The sequence below is a fragment of the Benincasa hispida genome, chromosome 6 (genome assembly GCF_027475165.1).
Source record: "Benincasa hispida cultivar pf3 chromosome 6, pf3_genome.v1.1, whole genome shotgun sequence".
NCBI lineage: Eukaryota > Viridiplantae > Streptophyta > Magnoliopsida > Cucurbitales > Cucurbitaceae > Benincasa > Benincasa hispida.
The window spans coordinates 43,231,445-43,242,757 of NC_143483.1; positions in this window are offsets into that span (position 1 = coordinate 43,231,445).

The following is an 11,313-nucleotide window of genomic DNA, read 5'->3' on the forward strand; positions in this document are numbered from 1 at the left end:
TTATAACATGACATATACTATATTTCTAATTTTTTAACATTATTTAAAATAATTATGCATTTCAAATTTGGACACAATGAAGACATAAAAATGTTGTTTTCAGAATTTACACTATTTGGATCGCAAAATCTGAAAAACGGTTTTAAAAAACAGAATTCGAGTTGTCTATCAAACACATATTCACTGAATTCAATAAATATGATAACATAAAACAAAATTTGGATTGCCAATCAAACAGACCCTAAAATTTTCCTACCTCGATCCAATCGGACTAGGAGATTCCTGATTTAATCGGATATGAGGTTAAATCGAAGATTTAAATCAAATATTCGGGTCAGACGGAGAGAGGTTCCTCACCCTTGCTCTAGATTTTTTTAATTATTTATTTATATATATATATAAAAGTAACAAAAAAATACTAAAACATTTTAATTAATTAATTAATTATATATATATATACTACTCAAACAATAGCTTTAGTTATAATGTAAACTGTAGTTAATTTTTTAACTTTAATTTTCTAATATAATAAATAATTTTTTAATATAATAAATTTATTTTTCTATTAAATTTATAATAAAATGATCTAAAATATTTTTTAATTATTTATTTAAATAAATATATATATATATATATATATATATAAAATAATACTAACTTTTTACCTATAATATTTACAGTTTCAATATAAATATTAAATTTTAATTAATTCTAAATAATAAAAATATTAAAATAAAAAGTAAAAAAAATTTCCTAGGAAGACTCGAATACTCAAATAGGGATTCCTTGATCCCAACTCCAACTCCCAAAACGAGTAATGGGACAGGGACGAGGAATCCCTATGGACATGAAGATAGAAGTGCATCTCTAGCTCCACCTTTCTCTGTTGTCATCCCTGAATATGTATGACTTTTTTTTCTACACTTATAGTCTCTTATAGCCTAATTAAATAGACCCAATTACAAGGATTTCTGAGATGCATCATTTTTTTTTTATTAATAACCTAATGTGTTTGAATATTACATAAAAAATTCAAGCTCAAAAGTCTATTACACCCCTGCAAAATTCTGACAATTCTCTTTTAGAAACATGAAAATACAAAAAGCTACATATGGAAAAAAGTAATAATAAAACCACACTTTTTTTTTTCAAAACCATATCTTTCCAAACACAACCATGAAAGGAAGTCTCAACATTTAAGGTGTGTTTGGTATATAATAAAAGTAGAGAGTTGAGTTGAGTTGAGTTGGTAATAATTATCTGGAGAGTTAAATTATCTGGGAGTTAAATTGTTTGTGTTTGTTTGCAGAGTTGAGTTGAGTTGGTAATTATTGTCTGTATTTGTTGTGTAGAGTTGAGTTGGAGATCTGATGCTGTTTTTTGTGAATGAGATTAGTTCTATTTTTTTCTATTTATTTTTTATTTTATTCTTTTAGTTTTTAGTTTTATGCTTTGCTATTATTGATTAATTTTCAAATATACACGTATTTTCTCAAATCATTTATGACATAAACTAGACAATCTCAATTTTTTTCTCAATTTGTAAAACATAATAGATTATTTTTCATATATTCTTTTCAAAAACTGTAATAATTCTAATTCTCTTCAATCGGTAAAACATACCAACAAAATATATTTCATATTGATGCTCAATTAATTGGTATATTGTATATCGTATGTATATATATTGAATGTTTGTATATATATTGAAGGTAATTATCCCAATTACTAATTGGTATATTGTATGTATATATATTGAATTTTGCTAACTTAACTTTATTATTTCACATATCATACAGTTTATTTTTATATAATATGGATAGTATATTTGGAATTGAAATTGTACATAGGATAATTACTTTTCATTTGATTATGATGGTGAGAATGTGATGTAGTACAGTAACATTTTTCATAAGATCACAAAAATAATATGAACCGACCGAACATGTGGCCGTTTCCAAAAAAAATTCACAAAATATATGTTCTTTTCAATACTTATAATATCCGTGTCATAATACAAACACAAAAATTACATGTCATGACGTATGCAAAAGTTATCATTCTTTTTGACATGACAGTCCATTGTCCATTTGCTGTTATCCAAAAGAACTATAAACAAAATATAGGGGTGTGGTCAGTCTACATGTTTCTTCCTAGTAGACGGAGGCAGTACCTCTTCTGTGCATGTTCTGGTACTGCAAGGAAGCAATCTGTCTTCTGAATGTCTGTGACAAGGAGGTCAATAAGGGTGACCTGATCATCCTCATCCAAGTCATCAATGTTGTATATGGCATTTACTACTTCTTTCCGACGCCCGAACTCCAGCTCATACTTCTTCTTTTGCCACAATGCAAGTTTACCCATGTGTGTGCTCTGCATTTCAATAGTCGATCTCATGATGTCGATCATTTCAGCTTGGAATGATAGCCTCTTCCTCTTACTACCTCGAGATGACTCGGCAGGTACACTCGCTCTACCTATAGATTGCTCTGTTGGCTCTTCATCTATTTCATCTTGATTTAATGGTGATTCTGTCTGACGAACCTCAGGTGTGTGACAGTCCTGTGATCCAAGTCGAATCTCATCTTCAAACTCTCTGAATGCATTTGTCGCCATCATGATGGGTCCTCACTTGATTGCCCTACTGCTCTGTCTTTCCTAAATACGGTGGAGAGGTTCCACATCCCCTTCGCATTGGGATGACTCTACATTGATACACATACACATTATTAATATTTATATTATAACATGTACCCGTACATTTTTTTTTCTAGAATCTTACCCGAACCCAAAGATCGAAAATCTCCCTCTCCACCTGGACACATTTGAACTCCTCGTTCCAACCGAACCCCGACTGACTTAACATCTTTGATACTGCGTTGTATTGTTTCTTCAGACTTCTCATGTAACGACCCGACCCCCTAGGACTTAAGTTAGGTTGTTACTAAATACATGCATGCATGGAACTCAAAACGACACTCGGTTATGGAAAAATAAATGCTAATTAAATAAGATAAGTTCAAAAGTCTTTCATTAAATTCAAATACTAAAATAATAGTAGGGTACCCATAAATCATAAAGAACAATAAATAAGTCTGAAAAACAATTCTTAAAAGTAAGTTTTAAGCATCAAAACTAAAAGTTAAGAGGAACATGAAAAGAACTTTAAATCTTATGAGCGGAAGCGTAAAAACTAGTCCTAGTGGCTCAATCACGAATTCCGCTTGTCCATCGTCGGTGCATCTCTACCCTTACCTGAAACAACAACATGAGAAAGAATGAGTATAAAATACTCAGTAAGTAACCCCACTACTGGGGTCAGGCTGGGCATTTATGTCCTCTAGATACCCACCTCTGGTGAAACATATAAATTGCTCTAGTCCTCATGGGACACATACATACATGAAAAACTGAGTTCTATTCTATTGTAGTTAAGTATGCCCACTATCTCTAGTAAGTCCCGTAGGACCCACAACTTCTGGTGAATCCCGAAGGAAACACAATTTCTTACATATGCATGGTTATGCATACACCTCTTTCATATACACATAACCCACTTAATGTGTACCTCTTTCGTACACATGGTTAAGTATACACCTAACCTACTGAGTATGTACCTCTTTCGTACATCTAGTTATGTATACACCTCTTTCGTATACACATAACCCACTGAATGTATACCTCTTTCGTACACCTGGTTAAGTATACACCTCTTTCGTATACACCTAACCTACTGAGTATGTACCTCTTTCGTACATCTAATTATGTATACACCTCTTTCGTATACACATGACCCACTGAGTATGTATCTCTTTCGTACACCCCAGATCCTCTCTATAAATGTAGGGATGCGTACTTCTTTCGTACACATGGTTAGACATACACCTCTTTCGTATACATATAACCCATTGAGTGTATACCTCTGTCGTACACCTCAGTACCCTCTAGGTATGTATCACTTTCATACACACCAGCCCTAGTACATCTCTTTCATGTACTAGCACTTTTGGAAGTGCATCATTTTCATGCAGTCACATAGTCTGGAAAGGAAAAGAGATTAAATCTAACTTCATATTACATATAACATTCACCTAATCATGAATCTTCTAAAAAATCTCCTAATCAAGGTTAGGCTAGTTTACCTCAACATACGTAATTAATCTAGTATTAATGGATCCACTCTAGTACATCACTTTCATGCACTAACTCATGTAACAATCAAACATTTGAAATTTCATAATACATCATATAACTTACACACTTTCATAATAAATCACATAATAAGCATATCAACAAAATGCTCCAACTTTCACCTAACTTTAAGACATTTCTGTAGTAGTGTCGCTTAACTCATAATTTAGGGTCATGCCCAATCGTCCTTTTAATATATTTCATAAAATTCTAAATCATGCTCATACATTAACATGCTTCAGTCATCTTATCACATGTTCATATATCTTATCTAAACGGTCACTAGAAGAAATTCGGGCTTTAATGTCGGTTGACAACCGATATTAAAGATAGTGTTATTAAAGCCTTTTAATGTCGGTTGTCTTTAATGTCGGTTTAAACCGACATTAAAGGGCTTTAATAACACAGCCTTCAATGTCGGTTGCAACTGACATTAAAGGTCTTTAATGTCGGCTGCAACCGACATTAAAGACCTTCAGTGAAATTTCCAACCGACATTAAAGATCTTTAATGTCAGTTGCAATCGACATTAAAGCCTTCTTTTTTTTAATTATTAACCGACATTGAAGCTCGAATCTGTCCGTTTTTTTTAAATTCCGTTGCCGAATCCATTTTTTTGGTCAAAAAGTATAACATGACACATCATCATTGAACGTTGTGGCTATGACATATTATTCATGTATGGATTGTAAATCTATTACATTTAATCCACAAATTCTGCTATAAAATTATAATTTAAAAGGTACAATAATTCAGGCCTTGAGAACACAAATTACAAGTAATACAAACATTATGAGATTACTGTCTCTCTCCACTTGGTAAGTATAGATCCCTTCATAATTCTTCTTGAACCAACCCCCTAGCTTCAAAAGTGTCTAGTTATAGGCATCTTTGTCTGACCACTGTTGTTCAAAGGATCACAAACAAAAAAGGTTTAAGACAAAGGATTGAAAGTGAAAATGTGATAAGAATTCATATTCAACTAACTGTGTTTATTGGGAATGTGCATAAATGGTACATTCAAGGCAAAATTCTTGTAGTGAATGTGTTGGATCTAAAGTTCCTCAAGAAAAAGCATAAAGAGGTTGCGATACCAAATATTTACTCCTTTGTTGCATCTGCAAAACAAGAAAACTCAATAGTTGAATAAATGAGAGAATCTTCTTTTTCAAGATCTTGAAGAAGAGAAGCTTGGTTACTTAGATATGAGATATGAAGATGATAGAAAATTTTCAAGAACACATACATCAATTAGCAAATTTAGCTCAAAATATACTTCAAACCTCAAAAGTTGTCACAAAGACTACCATAGTGCATAAATAACCCACAAACTACCATAGTGCGACCTACAAACTCGAGCACCTTGAATCAAATCTAAACTATAAATAAATAGTACCCATGAGTCATAAACAGGTGTTACATTCTAATCCAATATAGTCCAAAGAGAAATAAGCACACTATAATTTCTCAAACAGGATTTTCATATCATTAGAGTCACTTGAAAACACTTAGAAATTGTGCTTAAAACTACAAGCATTCAAAAATGCACTTACCAGGAACAATTTTTGCCTGAATCCCTTGCTGTTGCAAGAAACAACAGCAACTCATAAAAATCCCAAAATAATAAGAGATTCAACTCGTTTCATTGTGAGTCCTATTTTGCATCCTTTCAAAAACCAGTTAACCCAACTCGCAGGCTATTAATCAAGACAACCCATCACTGAAGTTAAATTCATTAAATTTCTATAAAATACAAATTCAAAGTCATATATTAGAAACTAAAAAAAAAATGTGTACAGCTGGCTGCTACACCTCAATTCACAAAAAGCAAAACAAAATTTATTTCAAAAGTTGTATTAATGAGTAACCTGAATAACTAAAGAAAAACTAATACAAGTAAATGTCACCTCTTTGTTCCGCTTGGAAGTCCAATTAGGAATGGCACGTGGTAAGGGACAAAATCCAATAATTCTTGTTAACAAGGATTAATCACCAAATATTAAACCACCACATAAAATCTTTAACATTGATTTCTGTTGTATTTGATCTCACAGTCAGATCATTCTCAAGGGACAAAACTAACCTACAAGAACATAAGGACTAGTTTTCAGTATGAAATCCAAAGCAACAGAAGTTTCTGGATCAATATTAAACTGCATACCTTGAAACAAGAGGACAATAATGGTGTCGAAGACTATCAATTTCCCAAAGTGAACTTCCTGTACTAATAATTCTTGTTAACAAGAATCAATCACCAAATATTAAACCACCACACAATAAAAATAAAGCGGCCACTAGTAGGATTAACTCAAAAAGGCATGATTCAAATTGAGCACAGATGGACTATTGTGGAACAAACAACCACGACATGTAGCTAACTGTATTTTCAGCCCTGAAATCTGACAAGACTTATGAATTAAAACATCTTGTGTAAACCATTGGAAAGTAAGTCAAGAAAGCAATTTTGACAAGTGACGGTAATATTAACAGTTCACCACAAAAATACTAATTAATCCACATGTCCTTGTCCCCTTCCCTCCAACAGAGAGAAAATTCAATTGGAAGGCACGAAATAAATTATCAAACACATGATGATAAGAATATAATCCAAGAAATTGAAGGGAAAAAACCACCGATTTACAAAGTCAAAAGGAAAAAAGAAAAAAAGAAAAAAGAAAAAGACAACACTTACTCAAGGCGTTAGATTTAATAGGATCAATTTCCTCATAGTTAAAATGGTCGATGCCTGACTTCATATTGGGTGTATCAGCATCAACCTCTGAAGCATCTGCGCCTTTCCTTGTTTTATGGATGGCTTCCTTGCAAGCAAATCCCAACTTGGAGGTCCTTCACTTGGAACCCATGAATTGAGTTCTATATAAGCTTCCCCTATGGCCCTTGGTCCACCAATAACAATAAGCCTATCTCCACAAGTCTAATTGCAAGCCCTCAACCATTAGTTGAAACTGCTCGTTCAGGCAAACTCCCAAATGTAAGGAACAACAAGCATTCAACACGATTCCAAGCGTATAGTTTGTAGAATAAGCTTCAGCTTCCAACATTTCTATTGAACACTCGAAAAGCAACCAAAGGTTGTGGACATTATGCAAGCTCTTATACCCAATTCTTTTCCAATTACTGATATCTAAACCATTTTTATTGGAGCTTGATAATATGAGTTCTGAAAGAGTCGTACCTGTTTGGACGGGTACAAAATAAAAATGGTTTAGTTCCATCCTTTGAAAATTGACAGAGCTCAATTTTTTCATCCTGAACAATCCAAATAAACATGTTACTAATTATGAGGAAAATTCAATAAACACAAAATAACAGGTAAAAATATCTACCATACCGCACTCTGGGTCAAAGTAGTTATAAGAACTCCATCATCAGTCTTCCAAACTCTTACCTATCCATTATTGGAAGTAGAAGCCAAGAACTCTGAGTCTAGGCTGGAACAAGATTAAACTAAGCGTTTAAGTCATTAATCCAAGAGAGGGAAGAAAAACCAACAAATACTTGCAAAATTTTCATCCACCATAATCAGAGTCACAGATAACAAATTTAATTGATGTTTTATGGGTTATTTATGTAGTTCTGCTAGCAACAGGAGAATGTCAAATGGTCTACACAACATTCCATACCATCATGCTTTATGCATAGATCTGAAGATGTTGTGAACACTTTCCTAATAACAATTCCAAAAGATAAGGATAAGAACTATGTTCACGAAGCAATCCATTAAATATGAACACACAAATTTTATTGTATGAAAAGATGTCCTAATAGCAATATTTGTATAGATACTGTGTGAGGAAATAAACAAACAGACATGTTGCCATACGTTGAGAATATACCAGCAATAGACAACTTCATGGCTCACCTAAAAGGGTAGAACTCTATCTCTCTCTCTGTTATTCTGGTGCCAAGGATGTCGAGACAAATCTTCCTAGTTTACTTAGAGCTTTTCTTGCGTGGGTTCATGATCCACTCGATGCCATTAGATATTCCACTTCCTATCTTTTTGGCACCAGCTACGGTCACCGCCTTAGCTTTTGCAAATCCAGGCTTAGAACCACCCTTCTTGTCTGAGCTCCAACCACCTTTGGCTTTATTGTCATCGTCTTCTTCCATGGCACCGATGCCTCCAGCTCCCCATTGGTCAGCCCAGCTTGGTGCTTCCGCAGCCATGGTTTCTAATTCCCAACCAATACATTAAACTCACTAACTATCCATTATTGGTGTTAATAGTAACAACAACAAAATTTATGTTAAAAAATTACATACTCTTGTTCGAATATCCATTAAATTACCCAGATTGGTAAAGATAACAGAAAATTATAACTTTCTCTTCAAAATACAGCTAGTTTTTGCTGTCATATTGTTTTAACCATTTCTAAGATGCTATAAACGAAACAAGAGAGAGATCTAGTCTAAAGATTTTATTCATAAGAAAGAACATATCTTGAACTTAAAGAAGCACACTTGATCTGGCAGCGGAACGAACGACGAACGACGACAGAAAAAACGATGAACGGTGGCGGAACGAACGATAAACGACGATGGAACGAACGCCGAACGACGACGGCGACAGATCTGGCGAATGATGGCAGCAGATCTGGAGACATGTGAACGATGCGGGCAGATCTGGAGACACACGAACGAAACGAACAGCAGATCCGACGGAACGACCAGCAAATCCACTTTGGAAGAGAGGAGTGAGAAATGAAATGAGTAGCAGATATGGGTTTAGAAGAGAGGAGTGAAAAAGAATAGGGTTTGAAGAGGGAAGTGTGAGAATGAAAGGAAAAAGTGAAGTGGGTCTTTAATGTCGATTTAAAACCGACATTAAAGCTACCCCTACAATGTCAATTTTAAACCGACATTAAAGATCCGCTTTTAAAAAAAAACAAAACCGACATTATACATCCGATTTCACTTTTTTCAACTGATATTAAAGCCCAAAATTCTTGTAGTGGGTCTATTAAATCTCAGAACTGTCAAAATTATCCTTGTAACCAGTCTTACAATCCTCAACATCAACAAATTAAATACAACCATATGGAATCACATACCATCTCATGCTAGCATTCAAGTGCCTATGCGCATAAATAAATAATTTGGATCTCGTAACAAAACATACTTTAATCATGTTATACTATCAATCTTTCATGCTGTCATTCTGCCATAACCTTCATTTAACATGCTAGCATACATCTAATGTCTGGCCCGTGGGCAGTTCCAGTAGTAAGATTATTTATCTTGATATTAGGTCGAACCAAAAATCAATTGAATCTTTGTGAAATTCTTGAATCCTTAATCAAGCCTAAATATAAACCAAGCTTTAAAATTAATAGTTAAGGCCAAATTCCAAACACCCAAATATTACAAAATATTTCCAGATAATCTTATCTAAGGTGTGGTCCAATTCGAATTCACCTTCCAAACCTCCAATTTTAAGTCCAAATAATTAGCAAACCAAACTCTTCTTCATCTTGAATAAAATTCTTGAATCAACCCCCTAATCATAATTTGAAATTAGGCTTTCATGATTAAAGCTTGAATCAAATACATACTTCACTACCAATGTCTCAAATAAATTATCCATATGTAGCTTCGTCAAAAAATCACTTCCAAATGACTTTGCCAAAATTTCTCTACATCCAAAATTAATCCACAAGAGGGTCATCAAAGCATAAAATTTATCAAAACTTGCTAAAACAAACTCCAACTTCGCTGAACAACACCTCAATACCTTCACAAACTTGAATCCAAAGTTGAAACACAATGGGTATCAACCAATTGATGCCAAAAGTAAATGAATATTAAAGAATCAACCGAATACAACCCAAACGGCAGAAATCTTACCCAAATCGATAGATCCAGTGACAGAAAAAGGGTACGACGCTTGAGCAGTGGTAGACGGAGGTCATAAAGAAGAAACTGATGCGACAGCTTAGGGCGGCGTCGGACGGGCTCACGAACGTGAGGAAGAAAAGGGGGGGTGGGGTTTGACTTTTTATAAAAAAAAAAACAACAACAATAATAATAATAATAATAATAATAAAGGAAGTAAATATAATTACAGTTAATTTCTTTCCGTTTTATACTATTAAATTTCTTTTCGTTTCAAAAGAAAATAATTCCTACCATAAATTTTCAATTTAAATTTCAAATTGAATAATTTCATGCCAACAATTAAATTCTCGCGCTTACACTTGAAGTCCAAAATTCCAAAAATGCCTTCCAACTAATAACAATTACTGAAATTCCAAATAATAAAGTTATTAAAATTACATTATTACTAAAAAAATGTGCGGGGTGTTACATTCTTCCCTCCTCAAAGAACTTTCGTCCTCGAAAGTTCATTCTTGAAAAGAAAAAAAAACTCTGGGGTGTTACATTCTTCCCTCCTCAAAGAACTTTCATCCTCGAAAGTTCATTCTTGAAAAAAAAAAAAAAAAAAAAAAAATCCAGGGGTGTTACATTCTTCCCTCCTCAAAGAACTTTCGTCCTCGAAAGTTTATTCTTGAAAAAAAAACTTCGAGGGTATTTTGAAGTCCCTGGATGCTAAAGCATAAGTCAATTGATAACACATTTTCATAACCTCGTAATAACCGTAATTGATCCTTGAAGTCATTTTTTTTAACGATAAAACCTTCTTGATTCATAAGTCCTAGCTTGGATTACTCGTACTCCCTAAAGCTAGTTAACTCATTGCCCATGCAAGAGAATACATACTATCTTGTAATGCTCCAAACCCACTTTTAGTAACTTCTTACTATCAACTCAACTTTATTGCCAAGTCTATCCCTTATACCAATGGTTATATTGGAAGATCCAACTTACTTACTTTTGTGCATATACCATTATTGTCTACCTCGAGTTGGATTATTTTCTTTTCTCAATCAAATTGATGGTCTTGCTAGTTCATGTTTCCAACACTTGCACACAAAGTCAAAATCCCTTAAATCTTACTAATGCCCTCAATGTTTTACGTCTTAACTAATGAAGCCTCAACATACCATATCAATAGTTCTCGAACATCTACTGTTACTAGTAACTCCATTTTAACTTATCCCTTCTCAACCTTCTATTTTGGTAACAGATTCTTGTGTTAAA